Source organism: Mandrillus leucophaeus, unplaced genomic scaffold, assembly GCF_000951045.1.
Source record: "Mandrillus leucophaeus isolate KB7577 unplaced genomic scaffold, Mleu.le_1.0 Scaffold557, whole genome shotgun sequence".
NCBI lineage: Eukaryota > Metazoa > Chordata > Mammalia > Primates > Cercopithecidae > Mandrillus > Mandrillus leucophaeus.
Genome location: NW_012105997.1, coordinates 1,628,737 through 1,638,806, shown reverse-complemented (window position 1 = coordinate 1,638,806; position 10,070 = coordinate 1,628,737).

The following is a 10,070-nucleotide window of genomic DNA, read 5'->3' as shown; positions in this document are numbered from 1 at the left end:
TTTGAATCCCTAGGAAAGTGTCTTCAAAAAAGAAATGCTTGAAATAATTCAGTGTTCCATGTGCTGAGTATTTAAATGTCCATTTATTTTATCTGAAAAATACTTTAATATTATGGTATTCATAATAATCATAGTAATATATAAATTTACACATACATGATGCCTCAATAGATGTGCCTAACAGGTCACACGTACTCAAAATATTTTGCTGGGTGAGACATTCTGTGAAAAACTTTGCTACCTCCTTTTGCATTCCTTTTTCTTGCTTTCTTTTCTTTTCTTTTCTTTTCTTTTTTATTTTTTTTTAGATAAATGTGTTGATCTTTATGTGGTTGTTTGGCGAGTAGCTTCCATGGGCTACACTGAGTAGCACAGCAACTGTTCCGTTTTAACATCGGCCATGAAATCAAACAAGATTCCTTCTCAGCCGTTTAATCTCAAAGCCTCCCAAAGCATCACAGTGGAAACAACTGCTCGATTTATATAACCCAGGAAGATTAAACCCTGGGTGCCTGGCATGGTTCTAATCCAGTACAACCACCACCATGTTGATTCCCACTTTTACTGAGATGGAGATTCAAGTGGCAGCATTTCCTCAACTGAAACATTGGTTTAAGAAAAGCATTTACAGTGCGTTGTTTCCAGAAACAGCTATGCCCCCGGAAGGAAAAGACATCTTAACAACACAAAATAGTGGTCAAAATCAATTACTTAACACTTATTATAAAGTCAGTAAGAGAGGCAAGTATAATAGCAACAGCTTTCCTCACCAGAAGGCAGCTGCCAGGTTTCTATACATCTTCTGCTCTCCAAGGTAAAGATGCATATTTGACATCTCCATACCTATTATGTGCAGGACACGTGATCCCGAGAAATTGTCAGAGCCTTTTTCTTGTACTCCAAACCAGCTTTCTGTTCCTTGAATATTAAAACTCCAGGAAGTTGCCTGGCTTATTTATACCACTATCCCTCTCACAGCAGACAGCCAGATATAGCACACAGCAACACAGTCACAAATAGTAAAAAGGGTTATAATTTGTAAGACAAAGGCTATGTTTTTAAATGAACGACATTCATTGTAAAAATTTTGTGGAAAACAAAGTACTTGTACCTTCTAAAAATCAATCAATAAATAAAACTAATAAAGATTTGAATCTAATGGACACAAACAGACTGAAGACTGCAACCAACAGTTGTAGAGTCCACATTCTTTTCAAACACATAAGACAGATTAGTAAAAAATGCAGCCATATCGGATCACAAAGCAAATGCCAACACATTTCAACAACTAGAAGCTATTGAAATGTCCATTCAGAATGATAAAATTGTGTATAATTATGTATATTATTTATCTTTCTTTCTTTCTTTTTTTTTCCAGAGACAAGGTCTTGCTCTGTCACCCAGGCTGGTGTGCCTTGGCACAATCATAGCCCACTGCAACCTCAAACTCCTGGGCTCAAACGATCCTCCCGCCTCAGCCTCTGAGGAGCTGGGACCACAAATACACACCCTCAGGACTGGCTAATTTTTAAATGTTTTGTAGAGATGGAGTCTCACTGTGTTGCCCAGGCTGGTCTTGAGCCCTGGGCCTCAAGTGATCCTCCCATCCTTGGCCTCCCAAAGTGTTGGGATTACAGGCATGAGCCACTGCACTTGGCAGGTATATTATTTCAATCAAATAGTTAATGTAAACAAATGACAACTACAGTCAATATTTTACGATTCTCGTAAAGACTAGAGACATCAGACATAATTACATACTTTATTATTTAATTTTTATGAAGTTTAGTAATGTCAGACAAAATATAGTGTTCAAAGATACATGTTTAAAAATAAAACTCAGGCTGGGCGCGGTGGCTCACATCTGTAATCCCAGCAGTTTGGGAGTCTGAGGCAGGAGGATCACTTGAGGTCAGGGGTTTGAGACCAGCCTGGCCAACATGGTGAAATCCCGTCTGTACTAAAAATACAAAAATTATCCAGCTGTGGTTGCGGGCGTCTGTAGTCCCAGCTACAGGGGAGGCTAATGTTCTGTGCAGGAAATGCATGAGGGGAGAAGAAAAGGCACACACACAATACCTTTAAGGGTAAACAAGGCAATGCAAATATAATAAGGAAATGGTATAATAAGCAAAGATATAATAAGACAATCAATATAATAAGCAGATTCATATAATAAGCAAATTGCAATGAAAAGAGGTGAAGCGAAAAGATATTTACACTCACCAGACTGTGGAGGATTCACCACCAAACTGGGAAGCAACATCCTGGGCTCCAGAGTCGGTCACTCGTCTGTGCAGACAAGGAGGAGTTTCATGAAGCTTCCACATAGTCTGGGACCCTAGCTCTTCTTGTAACAGAGGTTCAGTTACGAGCGCCCTTCGTGACGGGGCTCAAAGAACACAAAAAGGTCGGCTTGTTTTTGCAATTGTCTATTGTTTTTCGATAACTAACGTATAGGAATAGATTGAAATAGGGATTTCTCCGAAACAGTGCTGGATGAACCCCTCAAGGAGCTTACACAACCTCTTCTGGGACTTGGTGACCCTTGTTTCTGTCCACATCCAATTGAGTTCGCATTTAATATTTAACTATTCCTCCACAAGGCTGAGGCAGGAGAATCGCTTGAACCCACGAGTTTCAGTGAGCCGAGATCATGTCACTGCACTTCAGGCTGGGTAACAGAGTGAGACTCAAATAATAATAATAATTATAATTAAGAACAATTTAAGGCTGGGCGCGGTGACTCACGCCTGTAATCCCAGCACTTTGGGAGGACGAGGCGGGCAGAGATCGAGACCATTCTGGCTAACACGGTGAAACCCCGTCTCCACTAAAAATACAAAAATTAGCCGGGCGAGGTGGCGGGCGCCTGTAGTCCCAGCTACTCGGGAGGCTGAGGCAGGAGAATGAGGTGAACCCGGGAGGCGGAGCTTGCAGTGAGCTGAGATCATGCACTGCACTCCAGCCTGGGTGACAGAGTGAGACTCCGTCACACAAAAATAAATAAATAAATAAATAAATAAATAAATAAATAAATAAATAAAATAAATAAAAATAAAACTCAAAGTATTTTTTACAATGTTATAAAAGCCACAGTGATAGACTCTGTGATGACAGAAAGAAGTTGTGGTTAGAAGATAGGATGGAAGAAGCCTCTGGAAGAAATGTTCTATTTCATGACTTGGTTTAGTTACGTGAGTGTTTGCTTCCTGATAATTGAAACTCTAAGATTCATGCAGAGTTTTACATTCAGCCTTTTCCACAAAGTGAGTTCTTTTAGGACCAGATCACCTCTTTGGCCTGGTTATCTGTAGTCAAATCCTTGAATTTGATATTTAAGTCCAATTTCTCATTTTTTGAATGGATCCAAATTATACCACAGTGGCATAAAATTGTTTTGAGCTGAAGACATTTGAGAATCAACAAATGCAGACAGAAGCTTTGTCTGAATTACGCCCTATCCTCACCCTATTATCAGACTATTAAGTTTACAGATAAGCCCCTATCTTCAGCTATTGACTAGCCACTTTCTTTGGGCCCTTCTGAGAATGGATATTAACAAACAAAATGAATACACTTTGTCTTTTCTCTTGTTTATCTTTCTCTTTAATCTGGTTTTTGTCATTTATTTTATTTTTTAAGTCAGGGTCTCACTCTGTCACCCAGAGTGGAGTGCAGTGGTGAGATTTCAGCTCACTGCAACCTTCATCTTCTGGGCCCAAGTTCAGCCTCCTGAGCAGCTGGGACTATAGGTGCACGCCATCATCGCCATCATGCTTGGCTAATTTTTGCATTTTTTTTTTTTTTTTCCCCAGAGACAGGGATTCATCATATTGCCCAGGCTGGTCTCCAACTTCCGGGCTTAAGCAATCCACCCACCTCCGTCTCCCAAAGGGCTAGGATTACAGGTGTGAGCCACAGTGCCAGGCCAGTTTTTTGTCATTTTAATTTGCAAGACTCTGAACACTGATTCTAAGAGGCTAGAGGAAAGATTATTTCTTTCTGACAAATTCTAGGTCTATGTGCTATTCCATTTGGAAAATGTATTGAGAATTACAATCCGAAACATGTTAACCTTCATCAACATTAAAGACGGATCACTGTTGAACTGTTTCAACGGTTTATGATGAATCACAATATGACATTAATTGTTTGCAAAATTAGCTTTTACCTACCTGAAAGATTGATCAACAGTAGTTATTATATTTCCATGTTTTAGCTGTACAGGCTCATTAATATCAAACCCAGTTAACTATGTTGGATTTGTGGAGTGGAAACGAAATAATATGGCCTATAAGTAGAAAGAAGAGAACAACTGGTAACTAATCAATAGGTAGAAAGTGAAAGGAAAAGCTTTAAAAATGGGCTTTCAAAAGCCCAGCTCTTTCATCTGCATTTTACAGTGTTGATGTGTCGCTACAGGAAGCTGGCTGCAGATGTCACATTCCACTCCCCTTATTTCAAAAGAATGGAGATTTGTGTCTGGTTATAGCACCTTCTAAACCAGTTACATGAATTTTTATTTTATTTATTTCTTTTCTTTTTTTTTTTCCAAGACAGAGTTTCATTCTTGTTGCCCAGGCTGGAGTGCAATGGCACGCTCTTGGCTCACCGCAACTTCTGCCTCCCGGGTTCAAGTGATTCTCCTGCCTCAGCCTCCCAAGTATCTGGGATTACAGGCATGTGCCACCATGCCTGGCTAATTTTGTACTTTTTTTAGTAGAGACAGGGTTTCTCCATGTTGGTCAGGCTGGTTTCGAACTCTCGACCTCAGGTGATCTGCCCACCTCGGCCTCCCAAAGTGCTGGAATTACAGGGGTGAGCCACCGCGCCTAGGCTTGCATGAATTTTTCAAACAAACAAACAACAAATTCACTAGAATTTTTTTTTTTTTTTTTTTTTAGATGGAGTTTCACTTGCGTTGCTCAGGCTGGAGTGCAATGGCGCAATCTCGGTTTACTACAACCTCTGCCTCCTGGGTTCAAGTAATTCTCCTGCCTCAGCCTCCAGAGTAGCTGGAATTACATGCACCTGCTACCATCTCCAGCTAATTTATTTATTTATTTATTTTGTTTTTAGTACAGATGGGGTTTTGCCATGTTGTACAAGCTAGTCTTGAACTCCTGATCTCAGGTGATCGGCCTGCCTTGGCCTCCCAGAGTGCTGGGATTAGAGGCGTGAGCCACTGCGCCAGGCCTGAAAAAAAAAATAACATTGACTAGTATGTTTGAACAGTAAATATAATGATATAAATGAATAACTTATTGGGCAATGTAAGTGATTTTTCATTTTGCAAATGACTTTTGTAAATATTGTGTCAGTAACTATTTTAAACATTAGAAACTAAGAGTACTTAAAAAATCACAATAAAATACAAAAATACAAAGTTGAATTGCCTTTTATGAAAACAGCTATGCTAAATCACAAATAAGGCGTACTTGAGTGGAGAAAGATAAATTATTGTTAATACTTTCTGCTTTTGTCCTCAAAACCACTGTGGGTTTAAAGTTTAAGTTATCTCTACAAGTGCTGTTTTTTATGCTGGCACTTTACTATGCTTTAGGATCTTCTTTTACAAAAAACAGGATCAATTAGTACCTCAAAGTATTGTTCAAATAAATGAGTTATTCATGTCCTTCTTGTCCTGGCACCTAGTAAATGCCCTTGTATGGTAGCCTGTGATTATTATTTAAACCCACACTGACAGCCTCTATAGTCTCCTAACTTTTAAGTTATTCTTCTGTTAGCTATGAGAACATGTTACCTAGATTAATCTCCTCTTTCCACAAAGAGATAACAGTAGCAGTTCCACCAGAAGAGAAAATTCCTAAGATCACATTAAACTCACTAAAAGAGTTTATAGTAAGGTTCGTTGTGTCTTTGGTGTTCCTGTTCCATCCTGTGATTTTTTTTTTTTTTTTTTTTTTGGTGACAGAGTCTCGCACTGTCATCCGGGCTGAGTGCAATGCCATGATCTCAGCTCACTGCAACCTCTGCCTCTTGGGTTCACGCGATTCTCCTGCGTCAGCCTCCTTAGTAGCTGGGATTCCAGGCGCACGCCACCACGTCCAGCTATTTTTTTTTGTATTTTTAGTAGAGATGGGGTTTCACTATGTTGGCCAGGCTGGTCTTGAACTCCTGACCTCAGGTGATCCACCCACCTCGACCTCCCAAAGTGCTGGGATTATAGGCATGAGCCACTGTGCCGGCCCATCTTGTGATTTTAAAAGTTTGAGGAAACTGGCCGGGCATGGTGGCTCACGCCTGTAATTCCAGCACTTTGGGAGGCCAAGGCAGGGGGAACACCTGAGGTCAGGAGTTTGAGACCAGCCTGGCCAACATGGTGAAACCCCATCTCTACTAAAAATACAAAATTAGTGGGGTGTGGTGGTGGGTCCTGTAATCCCAGCACTTTGGATTTTTTTTCTTTTTTTCTTTTTTTTTGAGACAGAGTCTCGCTCTGTTGCCCAGACTGGAGTGCAGTGGCGCGATCTCAGCTCACTGCAAGCTCTGCCTCTCGGGTTCACACCATTCTCCTGCCTCAGTCTCCCAAGTAGCTGGGATTACAGGCACCCACCACCACGCCCGGCTAATTTTCTGTATTTTTGGTAGAGATGGGGTCTCACCTTGTTAGCCAGGATTATTACTCACATAATTGAGCTCTTTGAGAGAACAGACAGGCCTCCCAGGTGGGTGTGAAATGGTCTGAGAGAGCAGGGAAGGATCTGGCTTGTGGTTAGGGCTGGGGCCTGTTGAGAGCTGGTGGCTTCAGGAAGCTGAAGCTTATCAGGTTGCGCAGATGTGGGGTTGGGGAGTGGGGAGCGGGAAGAGTGAGGCTTTAAAGTCACCAGCAATCAAACATCAAACATCAAAAATGGAGTCTGATTCCTTACGGTATTCAGTAAACTCTGTACTGAGAATGTCAGGATGAAGTCATGGTGTATTATCTTTCAAAATTTAAAATAAAATAGTTTTCCTTATATATCCACTGAAGAGACCTTGAATTTACCCCGTAGTTATGAGTGTCCTTACATTCTAGATTATGACCTTGAAAACCATTTTCCATTAAAGGAAGTCAAGTTTCCTTGTAGAAATGGTGGATTTCAGATGCAGAGCAGGAAACCTACAGGATGGTCCTGGAACATTTTGTCACATTAACAAGCAAGGATACTATAAAAAACAAAACAAAACAAAACAATACAAAACCTACTGTGATCATGTCTGAAGGACCCAGGAGCCAATCTGAAGAGACCCTCCTCTGCTTAACATTGGGAAGCTGCGATCTTCGGTAAAAATAATGTCTGCCATAATTCGAAACACATCAAATATGTTTAAATTCCTCAAATTCACGATGATACTTTTCAAAAAGGAAGAATGGAAGAAAGAAGGGAGGAAGAGAAGCTCATTATATACCTTTGGACCATGCAGGGTGATATGGTTTGGATCTGTGTCCCTGCCCAAATCTCATGTCAAATTGTCATCCCCCATGTTGGAGGTGGTGACTGGTGCAGATTCTTATGGTTGAACACCATCCCTCTTGGTGCTGTCATTGAGTAGTGAGCTCTCCTGAAATCTGGTTGTTTAACAGTGTGTGGTGCCTCGCCCCTCTCTCTTCCTCCTACTCCAGCCATGGGAAGTGCCTTGCTGCACCTTTGCCTTCTGCCATGAGTGGAAGTTTCCTGAGGCCTCCCCAGAAGCAGAAGCCGCTATGCTTCCTGTACAACCAGCACAACCATGAGTCAATTAAACCCTTTTTCTTTATAAATTACTCAGTTTCAGGTATTTCTTTATAGCAATGCAAGAATGGACTAATACAAAAGGAAATCAGCCATTTCGGCAAAAAAAGGGACAGGACCAAGCTTTCATCTGCTCATGGTGTTGGGACTGGACCCCAGTGTAACCACACAGTTGATCCTCAGGGAGTTTCTCTCTATAGATGTATTGAGTAAATGAATGGAGAAGGAAAATGGACGTAGAATATCATAACTATGTACAGCCTTAATGAAAAAATAAATCTAGGCAATTGTGTAACTCAAAGACTGCTCACAGCACAAAAGGAGATGGGATGTGGCATGCACCCTGCAGGAAGTGTCCACCTTGGTCTCTGAGTAGTCTGGAAAAAAATCACCCTGAAGGATCTGCCAGTTTACAAGAACCACGGGGAACAGGGAAACTGGGAAACTTCACTAGTGGAGTATTGTAAACAAAATCCAGAATGTGGGTGACTCTACAGGATGAAGAATGTGATTTCTTCAAAACACTGCAAGGAAACAAAAAAAGAGGGCAAGGGAACCAACTTTTTAATGTTATTTTAAGATGGAGTCTTGCTCTGTCGCTCAGGATAGAATGCAGTGGCACAATCTCAACTCACTGCAACCTCTGCCTCCCAGGTTCAAGCGATCCTCTTGCTTTAGTCTCTGGAGCAGCTGGGATTACAGGCACCTGCCACCGTGCCCAGCTAATTTTTGTATTTTTAGTAGAGACAGGGTTTCACCATGTTGACCAGATTGGTCTTGAACTCCTGACCTCAAGTGATCTGCCCACCCTGGCCTCCCAAAGTGTTGGGATTACAGGCGTGAGCCACCATGCCTGGCCAAGAACCAACACATTTTAAAGCAGATCAAAGGACTTAGACTCACTTTCCTCCCACCGACGACTTTAAAACTGGACAACATACCTTAGGCAGAACTTTTCTGTATTCTACTACAGCCAGTGCAAGGCTGCCATCCTTGAGAGAAGGGAGGCATATAACCTGAGCTCCTCCTTCCCCTCACTCCCAGATTTCAGTTAGGGTGCAGGGAGGTGAGACCACATAGAGAGGAATGGCCTCTTTGCTCTAAGAAGGCGGAGATTGGAGTTTGTGGCTGCGGATAAAGGTGGGTTTGTGGGTGAGGCTGTGTGGGAGGAAGCTGCACAGGGCAGGGGCAGGCAGTGGTCTGCCGGAGAGGTGCTGTCAGTCCTTAGCCAAGGGCTGGATTTGGAAAGTCCAAGGAAAGGCTCTGAAAGGAGACTGCAGGAAGCAACCGCTGAGAGAAAAATCTGCCCACCTGAATTTTTATATACAAGGGATATGGTTTGGCTGTGTCTCCACCCAAATCTCATCTTGAATTGCAGCTCCCATAATTCCCACGTGTTGTGGGAGGGACCCAGTGGGAGTTAATTGAATCATGGGAGTGGTTTCCCCCATACTGTTCTCGTGGTAGTGAGTAAGTCTCACGAGATCTGATGGTTTTATAAGGGGAAACCCCTTCTGCTTGGTTCTCATTCTGTCTTGCCTTGCTTCCATATAAGAGTTCCTTTTGCCTTCCGCCTCCTGCCATGGTTGTGAGACCTCCCCAGCCATGTGGAACTGAGTCCATTAAACCTCTTTTTCTTTATAAATTACTGAGTCTCTATCGCTTCTCGGCCTTTTGGCTAAGATCAAGTGTATAAATTACTGAGTCTCGGGTATGTCTTTATTAACAGCGTGAAAACAGACTAATGCACCAAAGAACATGTCTTGTTAAAATAAGGGTGAAATAAAGGCACTTTCAGAGAAATAAAAACAGAACTCATTCCCATCACATCAGGGAAATGCCTTTTAAACCCACAATTAGAAAGTCACACCCACCTTGATGGTTCAGACAAAATAGACGGCAAACAGCAAGTGGGGAGGAGGTGGGGCCAGTGAAACTCTCATACTTGGCTGGTGGGAACATTAATGGTAAAACTGTGCCGCGAAAACTCTAGGCAGTTTCTTACAAAATTAAATAGACATCTTTCCTGTGATCCAGCAATTCCACTATGAGGCATTTGCTGAAAAGAAAATGAAGGCATGTTGCCACAAGAGACTTGGATAAGCAACTTTACTCACTCTATCCAAAACTTGGGAACAATCCAAATAGCCATCAACAGGGTATTTCCTAACAGAATAAATAACAAAATAAATTGCATTATATTCAGATGGTGAAATACTACAAAGGAATGAACAAAAATTACATGCACATGATATTGGTATGTGCAACACTGTGGATGAATCTCAAAAACATTATATAGGGCAAAAGAAGTGTGGCAGATAAAAGAATGTA